Source organism: Castor canadensis, chromosome 13 (assembly GCF_047511655.1).
Source record: "Castor canadensis chromosome 13, mCasCan1.hap1v2, whole genome shotgun sequence".
Taxonomy (NCBI): Eukaryota; Metazoa; Chordata; class Mammalia; order Rodentia; family Castoridae; genus Castor; species Castor canadensis.
The window spans coordinates 97,183,430-97,207,238 of NC_133398.1; the positions used below are offsets into that span (position 1 = coordinate 97,183,430).

The 23,809-nt window shown below is 40.7% G+C and overlaps 3 pseudogenes; 2 read left to right on the forward strand and 1 right to left on the reverse strand.

The window, feature by feature from the left end:
- The first annotated feature begins 290 nt into the window (after positions 1 to 290).
- On the forward strand, positions 291 to 2,569 carry LOC109680456 (gap junction alpha-1 protein-like; annotated as a pseudogene).
- Positions 2,570 to 12,257: 9,688 nt separating this feature from the next.
- On the reverse strand, positions 12,258 to 17,031 carry LOC109680450 (ubiquitin carboxyl-terminal hydrolase 10 pseudogene; annotated as a pseudogene).
- Positions 17,032 to 17,887: 856 nt separating this feature from the next.
- LOC109680449 (N-acetyllactosaminide beta-1,3-N-acetylglucosaminyltransferase 2-like) lies at positions 17,888 to 19,440 on the forward strand (annotated as a pseudogene).
- The last annotated feature ends 4,369 nt before the right edge of the window (positions 19,441 to 23,809 follow it).

The following is a 23,809-nucleotide window of genomic DNA, read 5'->3' on the forward strand; positions in this document are numbered from 1 at the left end:
AGAATAGGAGAAAATTTATAAAGATGTGACTATATTACAGTAGTAGTAAGACAAGAAAATGTTGCCCAAGTAGTGTGCAAACCCAAAATATCTAATGATTAATCCTCCTTGGAAGTTCAAAGATTGCCTTAGTAACAACCTCATTCAATAAGAATTCAAGATTAGGGGGAAGGCGTGAGGAAAGTACCAAACAGCAGCAGACTTTTAAACTTTAAATAGACAGGTCTGAGTGCCTGAACTTACCTTTTCATTTAACCTCATCCTCCAAGGAGTTCCACCACTTGGCCTACTTCACTTCTTTTAAGTGCAAGAGAAGTGCCCAGGCAACATGGGAGACTGGACTGCCTTAGGGAAACTTCTAGACAAGGTCCAAGCCTTCTCCACTGCAGGAGGGAAGGTGTGGCTCTCATTCCTCTTCATTTTCTCTAATCCTGCTACTTGGGACAGCAGTTGAGTCGGCTTGGGGTGACGAGCAGTCTGCCTTTCGTTGTGACACTCAACAGCCTGGCTGTGAAAACGTCTGCTATGACAAGTCTTTCTCAATCTCTCATTTGTGCTTCTGGGTGCTGCAGATCATATTTTGTGTCTGCACCCACACTGCTGTACCTGGCTCATGTATTTTATGTGATGCAGAAGGAAGAAAAACTGAACAAGAAAGAGGAGGAGCTCAAAGTGGCCCAAACTGAAGGTGTCAACATGGAGATGCACTTGAAGCAGATTGAAATCAAGAAGTTCAAATATGGCATCGAAGAGCACGGTAAGGTGAAGATGCGAGGGGGCTTGCTGCGAACCTAAATCATCAGTATCCTCTTCAAGTCCGTCTTTGACGTGGCCTTCTTGCTGACCCAGTGGTACATCTATGGCTTCAGCCTGAATGCCATCGACACTTGCAAAAGAGACCCCTGCCCACACCAGGTGGACTGCTTCCTCTCGCGACCCACGGAGAAAACCATCTTCATCATCTTCATGCTGGTGGTGTCCCTGGTGTCGCTGGCTTTAAATATCATCAAACTCTTCTACGTCTTCTTCAAGGGTGTTAAGGATCGTGTGAAGGGAAGGAGAGGTCCTTACCACGCCACCACTGGCCCACTGGCCCCACAAAAGACTGTGGGTCCCCAAAATATGCTTATTTCAATGGCTTCTCCTGACCAACTGCTCCTTTTTCACCCATGTCCCCTCCTGGGTACAAGATGGTTACTGGTGACAGAAACAATTCCTCTTGCCGCAATTACAACAAGCAAGCTAGTGAGCAAATTTGGGCTAATTGCAGTGCAGAGCAGAATCGAATGGGGCAGGCAGGAAGCACCATCTCTAACTCCCATGCCCAGCCTTTTGATTTCCCTGATGATAACCAGAATTCTAAAAAAATTGCTATCGGATATAAACTACAGCCATTAGCCATCGTGGACCAGCGACCTGTAAGCCGAGCCAGCAGTCGCACCAGCAGCAGACCTCGGCCTGATGACCTAGATCTAGATTCAGGCTTGAGAGCATCAAGATTCTACGCAATTGTGGAGGAGAAATCCAAGGTGCTATAGAAAGTGCACCTTAGGTGTTGATTTTGTTCCAGTGGATGTGGTACTCAGCAGCCTTAGAAGTGAGGCTTGGAAAACAGAAGACATTAGAATACTTAGGTTCTTTGGGGGCATCTGGGATAGGCGGGTGGACAGGGAGGGGATAAGGGAGGTACGTGTTGGCATTTAATGTAGTGGATTCAAAGAACTTAAATTCTAAAAGTTACATTAGGTGATACATAGGTAAGGGCTTTTGCTCCCCCCCACACTCTTAAGAATGCTTCTTTGTATGTGAACGAGTGGGTGATCATTATGGCTAAATTTTTTTCATCTTTGTTTTACCAAGAAATTGAAATAACTTTCACCAGGAATAACTACTTCCTGAACATGTTATTTCTTTTCAACAAGACAAAAAAACAATAGATTGTCCTTGTGTCCCTGTCAAAGCATTCCATTGTTAAAATTTGCACTTTGAAGGTAAGCTTTCTAGGCCTGACCCTCCAGGTGTCAATGGACTTGTGCTACTATATTTTTTAATTCTTAATATCAATTAAAAGTTCTGACAAGGCCCACAGAAAAAGAGTTTGCATGCATCTGTAAAACATTTGCATGTCAGCCAGTTCTATGTATCCACTTTCATCATACCATTACCTTCACGTTTTCCTCATTCCTCAACTACTCTTCACATTCACTAAATGGTTTCTGTAGACATTTTTAAGACAGTTGGGACATCACTTACCATTTTTTTAAGTTAGCATCAGGGAAGCAAGCCATGCTCAATATTTAACAATCACTTGGATGTGTGTGTGTGTGGGGAAGAGTGTGTTCTATTTGTCATTTATTGGTAAAAACAAATGCAGTATAAACTCACAAACACAAATTGGAAAACAATGCACACATGGTGTTCAAATTGAAGACTTTCTCATGGATTTTGTGGTGTGGGCCAATATGGTGTTTACATTATATAATTCCTTCTGTGCAGTAAAGCACATTTTTCCCAATTTTTTTCTCCCATGTATCCTGTGGGGTACTGGTTTTGTTAATTATGATTTTTTTCTTTCTCTCTCTCTTTTTTGTTTAGAATGTAGCAGTAATGCTATTACTGAAATGAATGATTTCCTTTTTTGGAAATATAATCACTGATGCTTGAATGATAGAATTTTAGTACTGTAAAAGGCTTTAGTCATTAATGTGAGAGACTTAGAAGAAATGCTTAGAGTGGACTATTAAGAGTGCCTAAATGGATTTTGCAGTAACTGGTATTCTTGGTTTTATCCTACTTAATACACATTAGTTCAGAAATTGTATTCTTTTGAGTTTGACAGTCTTTTGGCGTGACCAGCAACTTTGATATTTGCACTAAGATTTTATTTGGAATGCAATTCAGGTTGAAAGAGGGTTCAGTAGTTCACATGTAACAAATTTATTTGAACTATATGCTAAAGACATCTACCACTTTCTTCAAATGCTTTTTTAAAACTCATCATAGATGATCGGTGAAATTGCAGAGTGTCATACATTTTTCCTCTCATGTCAGCTACATAAATGGTTTTGTACAATGAAAAATACTAATTTGTTTGACATTCCATGTTAAACTACTGTAGTGCTCAGCTTCACTGCATGTAATGTGGACTTAGTCCATCGGGTCATGTGCTCTGGAGAGTGTTCTTTATTCAATAAAGTTTTAATTTAGTAAAAAAAAAAAAGAATTCAAACTGTTCTTTCTATCTTGACCCTAAAGTTGGAGAAGGACTTACCACTAAAAGTCCCATGAACTGGGTTGAGAGGTAGGGATTTTATGACCTTCTTGGCTTGCCATATCCAAAGGAAGCTGAGGTGCTACAGAATGCTGGAGTATTGATCCCCTCCTCTACAGCCTTGGCCATGTGATTCTGTCCTCTGTGTTCAACATTTCTCAACTTCTCACCTCCTTTACTGACCTATTCATATTCATTTTGAGCTTCATTGTCTTCTTCAGACACTTAATCTAAATTACTGTCTCAAGGGGGGAAGAGGGAATATAATGGAGAGGGTGAACTTCTTCAATGTATACTGTCAGCATGTATGGGGTTATCACAATGAAATCCTCTGCATTATTAATGTATGATAAATCAAAAATAAAAAGTGAGGGACAGATAAGAAATTACCATCTCAAAATGTTAATCAGACCCTTTAACTTTCCTCCATTGCCTTTGTCACACTTTATAACCATAGAGTTATTTGTCCATTTGCCCACAATGGAAGAACTGTGTCTGTTTGTTACTGTGACATTATATGAACTCTGCAGACTACATGGTGTGTACTAGGTGCTCAATAAATACTCATGGAGTGAAGCACTTGTGATTTATACAGCAGCACAGTCTGACATATGAAGTACCTCAAGGAAGAAGAACTTACCTCTCTGAATATGCAAACACTGTTCCTCCTCTTTTTCTTTCTCTTCCTTCTCCTTCTTTTCTCTTTTCTCCCTAGGGCCTCATCCTTCCTAGGTAAGCACTCTATCATTTGAGTTATATCCTAGACCTGCTTCTTAAATATTTTTTTACTTTCTTACTTTTGCCAAGTGTTTATTTGCTCTTTGCCATAGCCAAATAAATTCTGAGTTAATTCTGAACCTATTTAATTATGAGAATAAAAACTCCAGGGATGGTGACTTGGCAGCCTTCTATTCTTCACCTAACAGCCTCCTGCCTTGGCTTGTGTTGCATCACCAATAGTGTTTACTATCAGTCATTTAAGTTCCTTTTGTGATTGTGTATTTTTCTGATCCTAAAAAAAATTGCTGAAATTATTTCATTTTATTTTAAAAATAATTTTTCAATTAATTTTTAAAAAAATATGTCTTATTTTTAATTGATACATAGTAATTGTATATGTTTGGGGCACATTGTGACATTTCAATACTTGAATACAATGTGTAATGATCAGATGAAGGTAATTGGCAGATCTATTGCCTCAGACATACATCATTTCTTTATGTTGAGACCATTCAAGTTCTCTCTGCTAGATGTTTTGAAATATTCAATTAATTGTTAAGTATAATTATCATACTGTGTATAGAACATTAAAATTTATTCCTCTGTTCCAATTACACCCCTGTACCCATTTCCTTTTTTTTTGGTAGTATTGTGGTTGAACTCACATCTTGCACTTGCTGGGTAAGCAATGTACCCCTTGAGCCATGTTTCCAAATGCCTTTTAGTTATTTTTCATATGGAGTCTCACACATTTTGCCTGGACTGGCTTTGGATCACAATCCTCTTGTCTATGCTCCCTCATAGCTGGAATTATAGGTGTGCACCACAATAGGGTCTTAGTAACATTTTTTTGTTTTACCCAGACTGGCTTTGAACTATGATCCTCCTATCTCTACCTGCCAAGTAGCTGAGATTATAGGTATGCCACTGTGCCTAGATTTCCCTGTACCTATTAACTGTTCCACTCCATCTCTCCCTCCCTTACGCCCTCTAGCCTTTGGTAACTGCTACTCTATTCTCTACTTCTTTGAGAAGTGTGAGTTGGAACATGTGATATTTGCCTTTGTTTGCCTGGCTCACTTCGCTTAAAATAATATTCTCCAGTTCTAGTCATGAAAAGGTATTTATTTTTTATTTTTCTACTGGGTGGGTATACATTGTGGCATTTACAAAGTTTCTTACAATGTATCAAATATATCATATTTGAATTCACACCTTCACTGCTCTCTTTCATCCCCCCTCCCCTGATTCCTGGAACAGTTTCAACAGGTATCATTTTTGCATTTACATATATGTGTACAGAGTATTTGCACTGTATTCATTCTGCTACTCCTTTCCTGCCACCTCCCCCCCCACCGGTGTCAACCTCCCACCTTGCAGAACCTGTTCTGCCCTCCTGTTCCCCGATTTTGTAGAAGAAAAAATATAAAAAAGGAAAAGAGAAACATGGTGGTTTTGCTAGCTTGAGATAAAGGTAAGTACACAGGGAGATTCCTTGTGTTGTTTCCATGCATATATGTATTGCAACACCAATTGATTCATCTCTTCCAGTCCTCTCCAGTCCTCCCTAGTCTACTTCCCATGGTGGCCTCTGGCCAGTTTAAGATTTCTATATTCATTTTTATACAGTGAGCATATCAACTACATTCAAGATTTTGGTTCCCTTCCCTTGGCCTATCCCTCCTGTGTGTGGCCTCCCCTTAGTGTGACCTGTGTTCCATAATATTCCTGCATTTGTTTGGGGTCTATAATCTGCAAATGAAAGAGAACATTTGGCTTTTGGCCTCCTGAGCCTGGCTAACTTCAATTAAGATGATGTTCTCCAGTTCCATCTACTTACTGTGGAAAGGTACTTTTTATTTTTTGAGATAGAGTATCACTATGTAGCCATGGATGGTTTCAAACTCATGATCCTCCTGTCTCAGTCTCACACCTAACATGTAAGGCTATTTTAAATTGAAAGGGTGTTCATTCTATTAGAATAATGGTGCAATAATCCTTGCCATTCATTTTCACTACAAGTAGTGATTGTCACTAACGTTTTGTAGCAACTTGTTATTTATAGGGCTGCCTGTGATCAGCAGTGGTTTCCCCAAGGAAGAATTTTAGGGAAAGGGAATCAGATTGATGAAGTTGAGGGGCTTAAATGAAAACATCATTGACAGGGAGACAAGGTCACCAGGAAAAGATAGTCCTTGCTAAAGATCAATTTAAAATAAGTCAGTCAGGATCTTAGCAAATAGGAGCAAAGGAGAAAGTCAATGGTACAATAATTTGACTATTTTTCCTAAATCAGAACACTTTTTTGGCAGCACTGGGGTTTGAACTCGGGGCTTCACACTTTCTAGGCAAGCACTCTTACTGCTTGAGGCATTCTGCCAGCCTAAATCAAATCTCTTATGCAATATTCTTTTGCAATTATGGAAGGGTGGCTTGAAACAGCAGCACTCGTGCTTTATGGACAACACAGAATACTTTTCTGGTTATCACGTGTCATTTCTGCTGTCACTACTCACAGTCAGCCTTCCTGGTCATAAAGCTTAGTCTCTGAGGTCTCTGGAAAGAATGGGCCTCTCTCCTCAGTATGGACTGGTCTCTGTGTTCTGCGTATGGACTAGCTCCTTCCTCTGGGTATGAACTGGCCTCCTCCACCACTTGGTGGTGAATAAGTCCTTCCCTCTGCCATGATCCTTACCAGTTGGTACTCTCCCTACTACAATATTTGTTACACATTATTGCGAGCTCAATAGCTAATGTTTGTCTTGCCTTCTGTGTTTTCTGTTGGAGAAAGGATGATGTTGTTTTTGTTCATTTCTATACATAGTTCTAAGGTCTGGATAGAGTTTAATGAAAGGATGGCATTCAGTACAGGCACTGAATGACTGAACAGAGCCCTCCAAGCCCAGAAACATTGACACTGATTATGGTACCATGAAAGAGTTTTCCCATCCAGTGATGAAGAGCAGAAACTGGCAAGCTGACTAGACTCAGGGTCCAGTAGGTCCCAGGCACATCCCTTGCTCAGTACCTCAGTGAATTGGGCATCTATTTAACCCTAGAATGGGTTTCTACTATCATCTCTGTTTCCTGTCCCAACTCTAGTACCTGATGGGAATCTAGCATTCAACCCTGTCCCTATTATCTCAGAGATTTCCCCAAATGTATAATTTATTCTAAATCTACTTAGATGTTGCATGACTATTGCACTGTATCCATTCCCCTGATTCTTACATTTAGCTATCTGAGCTTGGAAAATGCTTTACTGCTCCAAATTCAGTTTTTCTTCTCTTGAAAATGGGGGTTTTGGCATCCACTTCATATGTTTGCTGTCAGGATTACATAGATTAATGAATTTAAAGTACTTAGCACAATAATTGAGACATAAAAATTTCCCATAGATATTATTAGAATGACAGCCTTAGCTGAGGTTTCTCAAGGATCTAATCTGAGAGACACTGAAGTCTTTGTGCCCAGAGAGGGTGAGCCTGATGTTTTCTAAGCCCCAACTTGAACTAGTTGTGACAGAAACTGCTAATTGTCTCCCAAGGTCCATTCCCTCCTTCTTCCTTAGTTAAAAGAAGGGAGAATTCCCTACAACTGGTAAACACATGGAATGTTAGGACCACAGTTCCCAACCATTGGCCAGTGGGATGTGAACAGAAGTAAAAATGTGCTGTGTTCTTTTTCTACTTTCTCCTTTTGCAGGCATGGTAGCAGTTAGCTAGCTTTGGAAATTAGGACAGGGAAAGCAAATTTTGGAAACAGTGGGACATGAACGTAGGAAAAAATGTGTATGTGTGGATAATCTCAGAGAAGGGAGCTGCCAACCCCCAGATCAGTCTATTATGTCATGTTGTTAAAGGAGGGAAAGAGGGAGAGAAAAAAATGTTTTCTCTATATTGTTGGTGTTTAGGAGTCTCTATGTTAAGCAGCTTAGCCTGTAATACAACTGACATACAAGCCTGTTGATGAAATGTGAGAATGAGTAGGTCAAATTACAGGAGAGAGAAGAGGAAGCACACGGGAGAGCAAAAAAACACCGGATACACTGTATGCCTTTTCTTTTGTCTTCATGTTAGCAAAAGCAGATAGATGTACAGAATAGTGATTCCCAAATGTTTCTTCCAAATGTTTGCAGGGCTTGGCAGGAGATACTTGCGTGTACAGTAAAATGGAACAGAAGTTAAAATAATCATCCATGTTTTCATTGAGTAGTCCAGGTACAGATTTAACCTAGACACAAGGCTAATATATTCTAGAACTCTAGAATAGTTGGTATGTAGCAGAGAGGTCAGGTTCCTTGTTGCTAATATTGAGTACAGTGAATGAGGAAAGCGATAGTTAAAAATTCCAATCCAGATTTCATAATCATAGAGAAGATAATGATTTTAACTGAATATATCAGTGCTTGAACGTAAAATCCTTTTTTAACTTTTCTGGGATCTTATAAAAAAATAAATTGGATTTTTGTTGTCTCATCATAGATAAACTAAAAATGAAGCCGAGATTTGATTTTTCTTTTCTGCATCTGTCTAGTAGATTTCTAGGCTTCTAAGTCCAATGTGAAGAAAATAAGTTTAAGAGGGCATTGCTCATACTGCATTTTAGTGGGACTCTGGTACTTTATTGGGGTGAGTGTGCACCTAGCATAAAGCACTCGCAATCCTCCTCTAGATTTGCTATGCCATTTCTTACTTTAGGATACATTCACCACTGAATTTATGGCTGGCTTTGAATAAATTGGCTTAACTTTTAATGACAGAGTTGAGAAGAAATGTGCTCCCTCATTCACCTCTTTGGGCTACTCTGTCCCTCCATACATCCTAAGCTCTGGTCACAATCACTTACCTTTTCAAAAATAAACTTGTGCCTAAATGGGGACAGACAGAAGAAGTATGGTGGTTTGTCTTATAGATTAGTTTTTTCTTTTTTCCCTTTGTGTTCTCTCTCTCTCTCTCTCTCTCTCTCTCTCTCTCTCTCTCTCTCTCCCTGCCTCCCTCCCTTCCTCCCTACCTCTCTCTCTCTCTCTCTGTCTGCTCTCCCACAAACCACCCCCAACTACTTTCATGGCTTCAGTAACCATCTCTTATGATGAGTTTTGCAGCTTCTACCATTCTTTTCACTTTTACTTCTCAATTCTCACTTTATTCATATCTCAGACACCTCAAGCACAACACATTTAAAATCAATTTTATTCCCTTCTCTGCTCCTCCACCTTCCAACCCCATCCAATTCCCCTTCTTGAGATTCCTTTTTCATATAAAGACTTCCTAACCCATCTATAGATACTCTTAAGTAAAACCCTCCCTCTCTTCCTCATTTCCAATTGGTTTCTGAGTCGTCAATTTTACATGGTATCCTACATGGACTGGTTAACTAATCTTGATTATTTCTGGCAAACACTAAAACTTATCATATCATTTCTACATAAATCAGTGGAAGGTCCTGGAGTATCCTAAATGTGGAAAATAACCATGATACACTTTCAGAACTGTATGGGTTTTTATAATGTACATATGAAACACAGGGAAGAAAAGAAAAGGAGTTAGGTTCTTCAAGGAAGATGGCTTGGATGCTCTTCTACTGGGCAACTCAGACTGCCACCTAGCTAAAGTGTTCTCTGCAAAGGGCATTGTGAGTGAGACGTTGGTGGTGGTTCTTAGTGCTGGAGAGAGAAATATGTCAGGGTAAATGGAGAGGGGAAATTGACCTGAATGTGCCAGTTATAATTTAGCAGAAGCACACTCTGAAGTAATTCACCTCCAAAGTTAATGGAGTGTTAACTGAGGGAAACATTTTTTTGCATGTTTTTGTGTGTAAGGCATCTGAGAAGGAGGAGGAAAGAGAGTCCTTGACAGAGACCCTGCAGAAAAGCTCAGAGTGAGGACAGGTCTGGCCTAGAGGTTGATCTTAACAGAAAAAGAATGTCTCTAGACTGGTGAAGTTAATATAATCTTGTGTAGGTTGGTAAGAAATAAATGTTAGTGACAGAATTGATGTTCTGGAAGCTGTTAGAATCTTGTCCAGAGATGACAGGGAGCTTTTGTGATGGAACCCGCAAGTGACTGTAACTGACAGACAGAACAGCATTTGGATACAAAAGACAGCTTTACAGAGACCAGCTACCTAGAGTCCCTAAGCATAGACTTAGCACAGAGTGTTCGTGATTTCCCTCTACAGTTGTCATGCTGACTAATTCTGATTCCTGTAATGAATTTAATATAAAATTTCTTGTCTGGTTAAAAATAATGGTTAACTTTTAATTATGGGCAAAATTCTATTTCCCATTTAGGTTATCGAAGTACATCAACTTTACACAAACCTCAGGGATGCTGGGTTGCTCAGTAACAACTACCAAATTATTTGGCATCTGGACCCATCTAGGACAACTTATTTCCTAGGCTAAGGTGCTAAGCAGGTTCCTGTTGAGAACATCATCATAAAAGAAATTGCAACTGAAAACATAATACATAGGGTAGCCTTTCTCTTTCATTCAAGTTATAGGTTATTTTGGCATTTTTCTTTGCCTGCCAGTATAAAATTATATTCTAAAGCCTTATCTTAACACAGAACTTTTTGTAGACATGATCTCATTTGATTATCATGGGAACTGCTATAGTTTGGATCTAGATGCCCCCATAGGTCCGTGTGTTAAAGTCTTGGTCCCCACCTTGGTGCTATTGGGAGGGGGCAGAATATGCAAATGTTGAGGCATAGCGGGAGGTCTTCTGGTCATGGAGCCATGCTCTCAAAAGGGATTGTAGGACCTAGTCTCTTCTGTGTCTCTCTTTTACATTCTAGCCCTAAGGGGAGCAGCTTTGCTCCCTGATATGATCCTCACCATGATATGCTGTCTCACCACAAGTCCAAAAGCAACAGGGAAACCAATCATGGACTGAAATCTATAAAACTGTGAGACAAAATAAACCTTTTCTCTTTATAAGTTGATTATCTCAAGTATTTGTTATAGCAATGGAAAAATGACTAACACAAGAACCTAGCAGTGAGTGTTATTGTCAAAATCACTTCTACTTCCTAGAAGCTGGGCTCTTTGGGTATGGTGGAAAAGGATGGAGGCTGGAGCAGAAAGTCTATGTCTAGGTAATGGAGAAGAGTGAAGTGAAATAACTACTGAAACTGCGTGAATGACCCAAACCCAACCTCTAAGTTATGTTTAAAAATGTCTGCAGGGGATTTTGTACAGTTCTAAAAAAATCCAAGGAGGCCAGAGGAAAAGACAGCATCATCAATGAAGGGAGCCTGCTTATGAAAGAATGGTGTGAGGACTTTGTATGTCTGTTTTGACAGATGAGGGTCCTTTTGTCCTCATAGGTACATCAGATGCATGAAATTTTGTGATCTTCAGTGAGTTTGGCAGATTCTTACATTAATGTTACTTTCAATATGTCACATGACCTTTGAAAATATTTCTTAGTTCCCCATATGTACTTTTTTTTTAAACCAACTTTGTGATTTTTATTGATGGGCGACAACTTTATACTGTTAAGCATCGCATCACTGAACTGCACAATCATAACTGCAGACTGAGGGAGAGGAGCAGGCAGCAGACTCCAGAAAACCGCAGCTTCCCAATTCTGTCTTTTCTCCCGTGTGGACACAGAAGCATGAATGCAATTTGAAATCTTTTAATGGCAATAAAGTCACAATCACCTGTCTATGCAGACTAACATCTTAACTCCAAACATCTGATTTGCAATGTGTGTGTAAGCAGTTTTCCTTTGCACAGTTATTAAAATGTGTTTTTCCTGTTAGGAACCAGCAACATACTTTTAATGTTTGTTCATTTTTTTGAAGTAAGAACTATTTCTTCTCTGATAACTGGCTCATTTTTATCATTTATCAAAAACTAAAGGGAAGGGAGGAAAATATGATGGATTAAAAAATTTAATTTTTCAGGAAAGATAAAATTCATTTTCACAAATTTACAGTGTTGCTGGTGCAGGGTTCATTACTAAGCAAGTAGAGTGGGATTGAATGCCACTTTCCTTTTCTCATCTCGGGAGTCAGTATCGTCTGTGAGAACGGGTGTTAAATCAAGTGACAGTCTATTTCCTATTTCAACCAAATGATTTTGCTTTGGAAGTTAGAGGTCAGCGTCAACTGGCTGCACACAAACCCCAGGCGTCTCCTTTTCATTCTAGCCCATTTGCAAGAGGGAGAATTTCCTTTCTAGAGCACTAAGAGAGGCAGGAAGTTAGTGAGTCGGGGTCTATGCAGCGGCGTCAGGCACACGCATGGCGCCCAGCTACAGCAGGTTCACACGGCGGTAGTACAGGAGGTAGGCTGTGCATTCAGCGGAGGCCTTCACCACCTGGTACTAGTTACTCACCTTGACCGTCTGGTCCTCTATGCGCAGCCAGCCATTCAGCCCAATCTGGAAGGCGTCTGTAGTGTAGTGGCCGCCGGTGGCACTGTTGCTGTGGTGATACACCACTGCAAATAGCCTGTAGGTCCTGTGACATTTAAAATTCTTATTTTTAACCCCTGGAGAAAACAGTTCTTTGCTAATTTCCAAGTCCACAGGACAGTCGATGTTTTTGATCAGCTTCTGACAGCCGCCTGTCTTCTCATAGACGAATCGCTTCAGGTGCAGCACGAGGACAGGGGGCAGCTTTTCCAGAGTCACTCTCCTGCTGATCTCCACCTCCTGCCTGGTTTTGGTGGTGTAACCCTGCACAGACTCTCGGGCCACCAGGCTCTCCAGCGCATACTGAACCGTGCGAATCTTGTCAGACTGGATGTCCAGCTGCAGCGTGAAAAATGGCTGCAGAGTGGCAGATTCTTTTGAGCTTTGTTGGTAAACCACAGACCTGATATGTCCACCAAAAATGCCAGTGACCGGCGTCTGGACCAAGTCCGCCTGGCGGGTGACAGAGGTCTTGTTCCTGGGACCCACCTGCTCCCATTCATCCTCACTTCCTTCGCCTTGTTCTTGCTGCTCCTCGTCGTTTACCGAGTGGAAAATTGAAATTTCCCATTGGAAATTGAAAGTTTTTCGTTGTCTGGGGAGAGGAGCTTCTTTAGGTTCAGCATCTCCTCGTGAAGTCCGTTGAGGATGAAACCTAGGTACTCCTCAGCATCTTCCTGTCGGCCCTTTTCAGACAGGCTGGACTTTATAACCGTCAGCAGTCCATAGATGTACGTGGGCTCAAAGGCAGCTCTGGGCCGGATATCCCTCACAACTTTATCCCCGAGAGCATGCCTGGGTTTGGGAGGTACTGGCATGTTAGTAAACTCATTCATTAGCCGGACAAAGCTATCAATCATAGGTGTGGACGTGCAGGGCCTTTGCACTCTGGAGTACAGAGGGATGAACTTCATCAGGTGATACATCGGAGGGCAAGCCACCAGTGCCTGCAGCGTAGCATTGATGTAGCACCAGTTGCCTTTATTGATCAGCCCACGGGGCTGCAATGACACTGGCTTATGTATCAGGGTTATATTCTCCAACAGCTCTGCAATCTTTATGGCTGCAGGATCCTCTGAAACTGGAACAAGCCCTTCTTTGACTTCAACCTGCTTTTCAGAGACCAGGGGAGATGGAGCCGGAGGGGAACACTTAGTTTTCACATACTCCATGGGCGAGGAGGAAAAGGGCACAGAGTCGTGGAAAAGGCTGGCCCAGGACTTGGTGGGCTGGCTAGTGGGAATGGCGCTCGACACAGAGCCTGCGCTCTCTGGCTTGACAGGTCCATGTCTGTGCATCCCACTGTGTGCAACTCCACACCGTTGGCAGCTGTGCCCTCGCCTGAGGATTCAAGTATCTGCCCATTAGTGACTGGAAGTTCTCAGTAGTATCGGTGCCAGCGTATGGCTGTGGCACAGCTGTCCTTAGCAGGCCATCTGCAGGGAGGCAGGGCTGCTCACACTCAGTCTCAGGGGAGCCCCCAGGCGCCCCTGCAGTCCTCGCATCACTGTCAACTGCTCCTGGGGACAGGCTGTCAGGCACAGTGTCACTGATGAAGTCCATGGCATTCTGGGGGCTGTTACAAGTCCTGGGCAAAACCGATGTGAGCATATCCCCCACAAACTCTGCATCCCCTGCACAGACACTGTTTGGGACTGTGTACTTTTGCTCTTACATAAATCTAAGAGTTTTGATAAAATCACCACCATGATTTCATCTATTACATAAAATATTCTGGAAAATTTAAATTTCTAACTCAGGATTTTTAATTGGATCTGCGCTAATATAAAATTTTAGGTTGATAACATAAATGTGAATTAACAACTGTAATCAGAGTATCAAGTCTTCTAGCTTTTATATTTTTCTTTCATGTCTATCCTAAACAGAACAACTGAAGCTTTATGAAACTGCAACTGCATTTAGGAACAGATGTAGGAATCTGGGGGAAGGTAGCATATATGCATACACACAAAACTGAACATGTGATCATAGCAGTTTTCACATATCTCTCTCAATACATTTAAAAATTTATTTTCTGTTTATTTAAAGAATTCTTGCTCGGCTCTGGTGGCTCAGTAGGGACAGATCAGGAGAATTTTGGTTTGAGGTCAGTTTGGGCAAATATTTTGTGAGAATCTATCTCAAAAGAAGCCAACACAAAAAAGGATTGGCAGAGTGGTTCAAGTGACAGAGTGCCTGCTTAACAAGTGTGCTGCCCTGAGTTCAAACCCCAGTCCTGCCAAAAAAATCTTTAGAAACTCTTTGGAGAGAGAGTCTATTACTGCATCATGTAGATTTCCCTCACCAAATTGACAGTAGTCACTCAATAAATGTTTCTTGGATGAATGAAAAATAAAAACTCAACATTTATGCCTTTGAATGTCCATAAACTAAAAGCTAGGTTTTAAGGATTATAAGACACAAATAAAATGGAGTGATATGTTTAGTCCTACTTCATGAAAGTTGGGAGGTTGGTATTAGTAAAATATGATGAAATTTTTATTCTACAAAGAAAAGTTTTCAAGGTTATTGAGATTTTGATACAAATTAATGAAAAATTACAATTTTATTGAAATACAATTCATATCCCATAATATTTGCCCTTGAAAGTGTGCAATTCAGTGGCTTTTAGTATATTCACACAGTTGTGTGTTCATCACTTCTGATTCTAGAACATTCTCATTACCTCAAAAAGAAACCCCCATGTGCACAGGAATCATTTCCCTTGCCTCAGCCCCTGCCAAACACTAATCTACCTTCTGTTTTTATGAATTTGCATGTTGTGGAAACGTCACAAAAATGTGATCATTCAACATAAGGCCCTTTTATTCAGGCTGCTCTTACTTAATTGCATAATTGTTTTCAAAGTTCACACTGCTGTAACATATACCAAAACCTCATTGTTTTTTGTCATACTATTCCATTGTATGACTATCACGTTTTGTTCATTAGCTGCTTTTCACTTGGATGGTTTCCACTTTTTGACTAGCATCAGTAATGCTTCTATGAACATTTCTGTGCAAGTTTTTGTGGGGGAACATATCTCGTTATGTCTCAACCTATCTTAACTCAAAAGTTCTGAATTTGATCATCTAAATAATCTGAATTAGATATAGATGAATGTCGCCCATTTTGAAGAAAAATACAACTCTACAGTGAACCTGTGAAATAGAAAGACATATTATCTGTTTGTCAGGGGAGACAATTTGCAGGTCCGTGGTCTCACTGAGAAAAGAATTCAGGGGTGGACACACTGAGGAGTATTCTTTTTTCTTTTTTTTTTCATTTGTTGTACTGGGATTTGAACTCATGGGCTCACACTTGCTAGGCAGATGCTCTACCACTTGAACTACTCTGCAAGCCCTCCTTGTATTGGTTATTTTTGAGATAGGGTCTTGCTTTATGATTGGGCTGGCCTGGACAGTGAACCTCCTATTGTGCTTCACTGTGTAGCTGTTATGACAAGTGTGAACCATGTGCTCGGCCATTGTTTGAGATGGAGCTTCGTGAGAATTTTTCCTAAGTTGGCCTTGAAAAATCCTCCTGATCTCTCCTGATCTCTATAGCTCGGATTACAGGCTTGAGCCACCACACCTGATCTCCTTTAATTCTTTGTATATGAGTACTTTTAGTTCTTTGGATATATATATGATAGCTGACTGAAATCTTTGTCTGTTAAGTCCAACACTTGGACTTCTTTAGGAACAGCTTCTGTTACTGATATTTTTTTCTATATGTGGGTTATACTTTCTCATTTTTTGCATATTTCACAATTTTCTTGTTGACATATGGTGATTTAAATAATATAATGTGAAAATTGTGCTGATTTAGTCCTCCCTACCCTTCTCTTCTCCCTGAGGTTTGTTCTTATTGTTTGTTTGTTAAGTGACATTTCTGGACTAATTCTGTAAAGTTTATATAGTCTGTAAAGTTGTGTGTAGCCACTGAAGACTCTACTTGGCTAGCTTAGTGATCACCTAATGATCAGAAATTTCCTTAAATGCCTTGAACTCTCAGCCTTTTCCAAGTGACTCTCCCTCTCTGTCTCTGTTTCTCTCTCTCTCTCTCTGTATGTGTGTGTGTGTAAGCACATCTTCAAGTTCTATGGTAGTTTATTTACAAGTGTGCTCTAGTCTTTATTTTCTGCTTGATCAAAACATCAAGGTCAGCTAGGGGTGAGAGACTATGGTCTTCTTAGAACTCTTTTGGATGTGTCCACAAGCCTGGTTATACACGTGACCCTTTCAAATATGCAGTAGTCTTGATTTCCATAAGTATTTCAGAAGTTTTCAAAGTTTATATGTATGGTCATGTCCTTCCCTAGTTTTTCTTTTTATTTGTTTTTTTAGTCAGTCTCTTATTAGCCCCATATTTAATGCTGCCCAAGGCTGCAGCAATATTAAATAATTGTCATTGACTTTTTTTTGACAGGTGCCTTAGAAAGCAAGCTGAATCATACAATAAGTTTATAAAGATAAGCCGTGAGAATGGAGATTTTCAGTGAGCATTCAGACAGGTCAAATAATTCTTGTGGAATGGGTCTTTTGGGAGAGTTCCAACCTGTTCTGTTTCCTCCAGTGGCTGCTAGACTCTTGTTTTTCACTGCTATCATGCAGTATTTATTCTCATGGCTTCCAGCTTGTAAACTTCTTTAAAGGACTTGCGAGGGGATTAAAAGGTGAAATTCTCATTTGTTTTATTAAAGAAGAGAAAACAATAAAAAGGAGGAAGCATGACTTTTTGAAATGCTGGATACCCTTGTTCATTAAACATTTTATTAATTAAAAAAATTAAGTGGCATTTGTCACTTCCAACTACCACCAAAAACAATGGTGAATTTCCTGCAGTGTTGGGTTCATGATTCAATTAATTTCCGATCCTTGTTCAGACAGATCCAAGTTCTTTCATGTCAATTCGGCATCAGAGTAGTTTAGACTTACACTATTTCAGAGGAGCAATTAGGTTTATTCCACAGTGGAAGAGGAGACTGCTTTCAAAAGAGATTAACTTTCTGTTCCTGAATGGAGAATTACTGTAAGAGGAGTCTGAGTATGGAAGACGGTCATAACAACTAGACTTTTGGCTTTGCCAAATAGAGTTTGTTAGGCCAACCTCTAGGTTCTAGGTTAGGGTAAAATTTCCAGCCAGCATCATTCTTGCATTTTCTGAACTCAGTAGACAACAATAGAAAACATGTAATAGGGGCACCCTGCACCCCCTGCCCCCGAGCTGGAGCTGCTCCAGGACAAGCCTAGGAAAGCCCTGTGACCTGAGATCAACAGTGCTGGGGGAAAGGCTGCTTTGATGAGTATTTTGACTCAAATCTGGAAGTTAAGAAAAGCTTAGCCAGGTGCTGGTGGCTCACGCCCATAACCCTCACTACTGAGGAGGCAGAGATCAGCGCCCCCTCCACCAGGAGGGAGGTGCCATGTTGAAAAACCCATCACAGAAAAGAGCTGATATGAGAAATGAGTGTTGGACGTTGAAGAATAAAGTTGTTGGGTATTCCGATGATGGCAAATATCTTTATTTACTTGATTGTGGAAGTCTCCAAAAGCAGTAGCTGAGAAAAACATGGAAAGGGGGAAGTAATAATACCCAAAGAAAAGTTCTGGAAGATATCTAGCCCTCCCCAGGCATACTGGAACAGAGAACAGGAGAAGCTGAGCAAGAGGTACAACCCCATCTTGAGCATGCTGGCCAACCAGACAGGAGATGCATATGGGCCTTCCAACATAAGCCATCTGAATTACTGTGAACCTGACCTGAGAGTCACGTCAGTTGTGACAGATTTTAACAATTTGCTGGACAGATTTAAAGACTTTCTTCTGTACTTGAGATGTTGAAATTATTCAATGCTTATAGATCAACCAAATAAATGTGCAAAGAAACCTTTCTTACTGCTGGCAATAAAGTCCCTTACTCCACACTTTGCCAGAAGGCAAGCAATTCAGGGGTCATGGAGCAGAGAAAGCAATGTGGGAAACCAGATGGTGGTGCGAGTGTTCCTGCTGGGTCAGACTCCTCTTGAGGACAACCACCCTGACCTTTCAGATATGCTGAGATTTGAGAGTGAGAAGCACCAGGGGACATTCTGATACGGAACTACAGAGATACCTTCTTCAACCTGTCTCTTAAAGAGGTGCTGATTTTCAGGTGGGTGAGCACCTCCTGCCCTGACACCCAGTTCCTTTTCAAGGGTGACGACAACGTTTTTGTGAATACTCATCACATCCTGAATTACTTGAATAGCTTATCTAAGAACAAAGCCAAAGATTTGTTGATAGGTGATGTGATCCACAATGCTGGACCTCATCGGGATAAGAAACTGAAGTACTATATCCCAGAGGTGCTTACTCCGGAGTCTACCCACCATACGCAGGGGAGGTGGCTTCCTCTACTCCGGCCACTTGGCCCTGAGGCTGTACAGTGTAACTGACCGGGTCCATCTCTACCCCATTGGTGATGTTTATACCGGAATGTGCCTTCAGAAACTTGGCCTCATTCCAGAGAAACACAAAGGCTTCAGGACATTTGATATTGAGGAGAAAATCAGGAATAATATTTGTTCCTATGTAGATCTGATGTTAGTACACAGTAGAAAACCTCAGGAGATGATTGACATTTGGTCCATGGTTACAAAATGCTCATTTAAAATGCTAAAATATATAAGAGCTAAATTTTGCACAGAAAGGTGTATCTTGACTAGTTCCCAAGTTGCATTCTCACATTAGCATGATTTCTATGTGACATCAGAATTGCCTTCTGAAGTAGCTGTTCAATTTGGTACTTTTGTGATGAGGGAAGACAGGAGATGGTAAATTTTATGGGAAATGTGGCAGGAAGGTCAGTTCTGACCCTTCCTCCCAGCTGGTGGCTATTATTTTTCTAATTTGTCCCCTTTCTCATCTGAAATCATAAGTGTCTAGAATTTGACTTTTTTTTAACTTACTTTTCATTTTGCCCTTCTTCGTAATGCTCCTGCTTCATTGTGATGACTGATTTACCTGTAATCTGGGGGTTTATGGATCTATTGGCTACCGAGATTATGTTACACATTGTTCAGTGGCTTCTGTGCAATGGAATTGCACTTATTTTCAGGAGATTTGGATACATTTTTTAAATTGCCTAGAAAATGGACTTCTGTGAAAATTCTCTGCCACCCCAACAGTATTCTCTTATGTTCATATAATCAGTTAATTTTGCAAAAAGAGAATCACTGTGTAACAAATCCAGTGTGTCTTGTGGTCTTAAGTCATAAGGAGAGAGATGGTTTGATTTTTCTTAAATGGGTGGTATCATCATAGTTATCTAATTTTAGTATTTTGAAAATTCATGAGTATGGCTCCATAATGGCTAACTGAAGGTTAACCTGCCCCTGGCAGCCACATGGGTTAAAGAATTTTCAATGTGGACCAAGAAAGCATATGTGATATTTGAGCTTGAATTGTAAAGATTGAAGTCACAGACGTTTTCTTAAGTGGTTTGTCAATTTAAAACTCCAGGATTTTATTCTTGCTGTATTTTCATATGTTGCTCTCACAAATTATTATTCTGAGTAGTGATTGCTTCTCTGCCTCAGTGTAGAAGTGCCAGTGCCTGTGTTTTTATTTATTGTTCAGATCAAAGACCAAAACATTTTCTTAAATATATTTTGTGTAATATTTTATTTGTATACAGTGTTGTTGGTGAAATATTTAACTAGAGCATGATATTTTAAATGTTAAGGTGTAACATATGTTAAATAACACTGTTATTTTTGAATTTTAAAATTTGTTTTTTGGGGTAAGGATTTACTAGAGTTAATAAAATTCTGCCAAATTATTGCTTATCTGTACTATCTTGTAACAAGCTTTCTTGAAATATTTTTGTCTATAGAGATGAGGATTCTTACCAGATGCAATCCAAGGGCCTGTTAAAAACTAGAAATAAAAGTCACCGCATTTTTAATTGTCAAAAGGCAAACAAATACATAAACCCAAAAGTCACACACAGATATCTGAACCTCACTAAGATGAAGCTAGATTTACCAATAGTATATTTTATTCTAGTGCTAATGTCATGGGGCTTTGGATTTAATTCAAAATCCTATGATTTGACTTATCTTTTTCTGTAAGTACATTTAGACTACTTACTTGGGTAAAAAATGGTGTCATTGAGTACCTGATATCTTGGATTAAATCTGATATCTCAACTTTAATCAGTGATTCAATTTTTTTTAGTCAGTCAAATGAAAAGTTTTCCAAAATTTCAATATTCTTTCAGCCTTCAGCCTTTTTCAAACAAGAAAAATTGAACTGTTGTTTTGCTTTTTATCCCCTGCTTATTCATTTGGTGGTACTTTATAAGATACAGTCTGAGTATGAATAAAAAGTTGCTTGATAAAACTGATAAATAGCAAAATGCTCAGAAGTTGGCATTTTGGGCCATAAGCAACCTCTTTAGCTATCTAATTACATGTGGATCCTGGGTAGCATGTCCTTCTTCTGTACCCTACATACCTTAGTTGACCTAATGGTCAGAGTAGATTTCTCAAATTTATTGCCACATGGAGATTCTTTCCAGCTTGCAGTTTCTTTCTCATTTTTGATGCAGCACTGTACTAAACTCTACCAGATTGGATAAATATTTGCCTAAGTATTAAGGTGACCAGCGAACTAGAAAGATATAGGTCCCCCTGGCTTCTATGTGGGAGTATTTCACCATCAATGTTGATGGTGAATGATGGATTTGGTGATGTGGAAAACCTTACACATGTGTTCCTTCCCCACCCTTTCCATACAAACATGTGACTGGGATTTCTGTTTATGGAGTGGGGAATATCCATTAGTCTCTGGTGGCTTGAGCCAATGTAAATGATTCTTTAGGGCAGTGAAATGGAAAACTAGAAATCTACCTAGCTGAGTGACAAAGACTGGACTTTCTTTTTAAAATTGACACGTGAAGTGGAGCATTGCTCCTTGTAAGGTTTGTTGGCCTCTCTGCCTTGCTAGCTCACAGGCTATGAATGATGTCTGCTTGCTTATCAGGAAATCTGAAAGTTTGCCTTTGTCTTCTCTTTACCTAATTGCTTCTCCATCTCTTTTTTAAAATCTCATTTAAAAGGTATTTCGGTATTTTCTCTCTGCCCATCTTTCTTAATATTACTCTGCCTCTCTTGATCACCTGTGATTCCAATGTCTTAACATTATTTTCCCAGGGTATTTGCCAATCTCTATCTGCAACTCAAACCTTGATATAAAATATTTGCAAGTTTTGCTTATGAAACCCAGTCTAGTGCATGGGAATATGGTTGTCTAGATTAGTCCAGGACAGGAAATTATTTCTAGAATATAAATTGGTCACTTATGATATTGCCTTAACTTAGTTACTAACAAGTTCACAAGTGAAACTATTAGTTCAGTGTATCAAAATGCTATTTAAGAAGTACTTATAAATTAAAATATAAAATGTTCTGGGATGAAATTATCCTTTTAAGAGAGTGATTCTTCTTTTCACAGTAAGGAGCTATTTAAGTCAGAAGAGCCTAGGGGCACTAATAATATTGTTAAAATTTTAGTTCAGTCAGTAGTATTGAGAACTGGAGAAAGGGGTTTAAGAAAGTTTTGGCTAGGATTTCCCACTATTAAAGTGAAGCAGGTATAAGGTAACAGTCCCTGTCAACATTGAAGTCTTTCGTACTTTCTGCATACTATTTATTTTGTGTATGAAAGACTGAGGGACTGAGGTTCAGGGAGGGGATCATAATAGTCACCTCTAGTCATGCCTGTCCTCTTTGCAGCCCAAGGGCATTTGAAACATTGGTCAGATAAACTTCAAGTCAGCTTGATCGAATGTATAAATTTTACTGGATTTAGACTAAAGTTTAGTTTTAGTTGACCTATTGGGGATCTGTATTAGCCAACTTTCTGTTACAGTGACAAATAGCGGAGACAATCTGCTTCTAATGAAGAAACGCTGATTTTGGCTCATAGTTTCAGAGGTTTTAGTCCTTGATTGATTGGGCTTATTGACTTTGGTCCTTTGGTGAGGTAATACATAATGATAGGAATGAGTGGTGGACTAACAGGCTCATCTCACGACATGCAGGGAACAAAGAGGGAAATAAAGAAAGGGGCTGAAGTCCCAAACATCCCCTCCAAGGTCATGTCCTCAATAAACTAACTTCCTCCAATTAGGCCTTACCTGTTAAATGTTCTGCCATGTGCTACTCTACCGGATGGCACGGAGGTAAGTGTGTGGCCCCCGCCCTGCCCCCGCATCAGTCCTCATGCCGCCCAGCCGGTGGCTCCAGTGGGGACCCGCTCTACTTGCGGATGCGCGAGATCCACTCTGCGGCCCCATCCCCACCCCAAAAAGACCGAGTTTGCAACCGAATTGGGAAGCAGCTATGGAACCTGGCTGGGGGCGGGAGATTCCAGAACGTGGGATGCGTGCGAGAGCAGCCAGCCTGGGGGCTGCCAACTTCCTCCTTGCTCCAAGGCCTGTGCCCCTCACCCTGTGTGGAGGTGGAGGCCTCCGCCCCCGGCGGTGCTGCCTTGGGCCCCTCTCCCTGGGCCTCCGCAGTACGTTGGATGGGGTGCACTTGCGGTTCTGCACGTGATGTGTCGGGATGATACATTCCTCACATAGACCCATTTCAGGGGCAGCCACTGCACCACCAACCCCAAGAAGCCAAGATACAGCAAGCTAAATAAATTGCTATTATTCAGGAGCGGCATGATAAAACTGCAGCAGCCTGAGTCTGGAGCGTGCACTCTTAAGCACCAAGCTAGACGGCCTCCCAAGAAGTGGAGAAAGCTGAGCTATTTCAAGGCCTCAAAGATGGGCTCAATTCTCGCTCTGCTCTGCCAGGGCTCAGAGATCCTGCAGACCACCATTCAGAGCTGGCCTTGCCCATCAGCCTTCATGGACAGGCACACCCCTTTTAGCAGGGTGTAAGGGATAACCAACTTTCCCCACCTGATCTACCTTCCCTGGAGACAGGGAGAAAGATAGGTTTATGATGCTGAGATCTCAGGTAAAGAGAGCAAAGGCATTTGCCCAAGTGGTGACTTTCTGCTGAGTGTGGCTTGAATCCGGGCAGTTTCTTCCTTAACACTTCATTCTCTCAAGGAGGAGGCAGGTGAAAAGGAGTGAGGGTGGGTGAATCACCCAGGCCTCCCAAGGAGGAAGGGTAGAAGAGATGTCAGCTGTATATATAGGAAGGTGCTGCTTTCTGGAGGGACTGAGAGAGTCCCTAACATAAGGAGTCTCTCACCCCAAGTCTCTACATCATCCATTTGGTTCCTAGCGAGGCTTGCAAGAACAGCTGGTTGAAACCAGTCCTGTTATACACAAGGGAACTAAGGCAGTTAGCTCTGATGCCTAGAGGTTTGGGCAACAGAGCT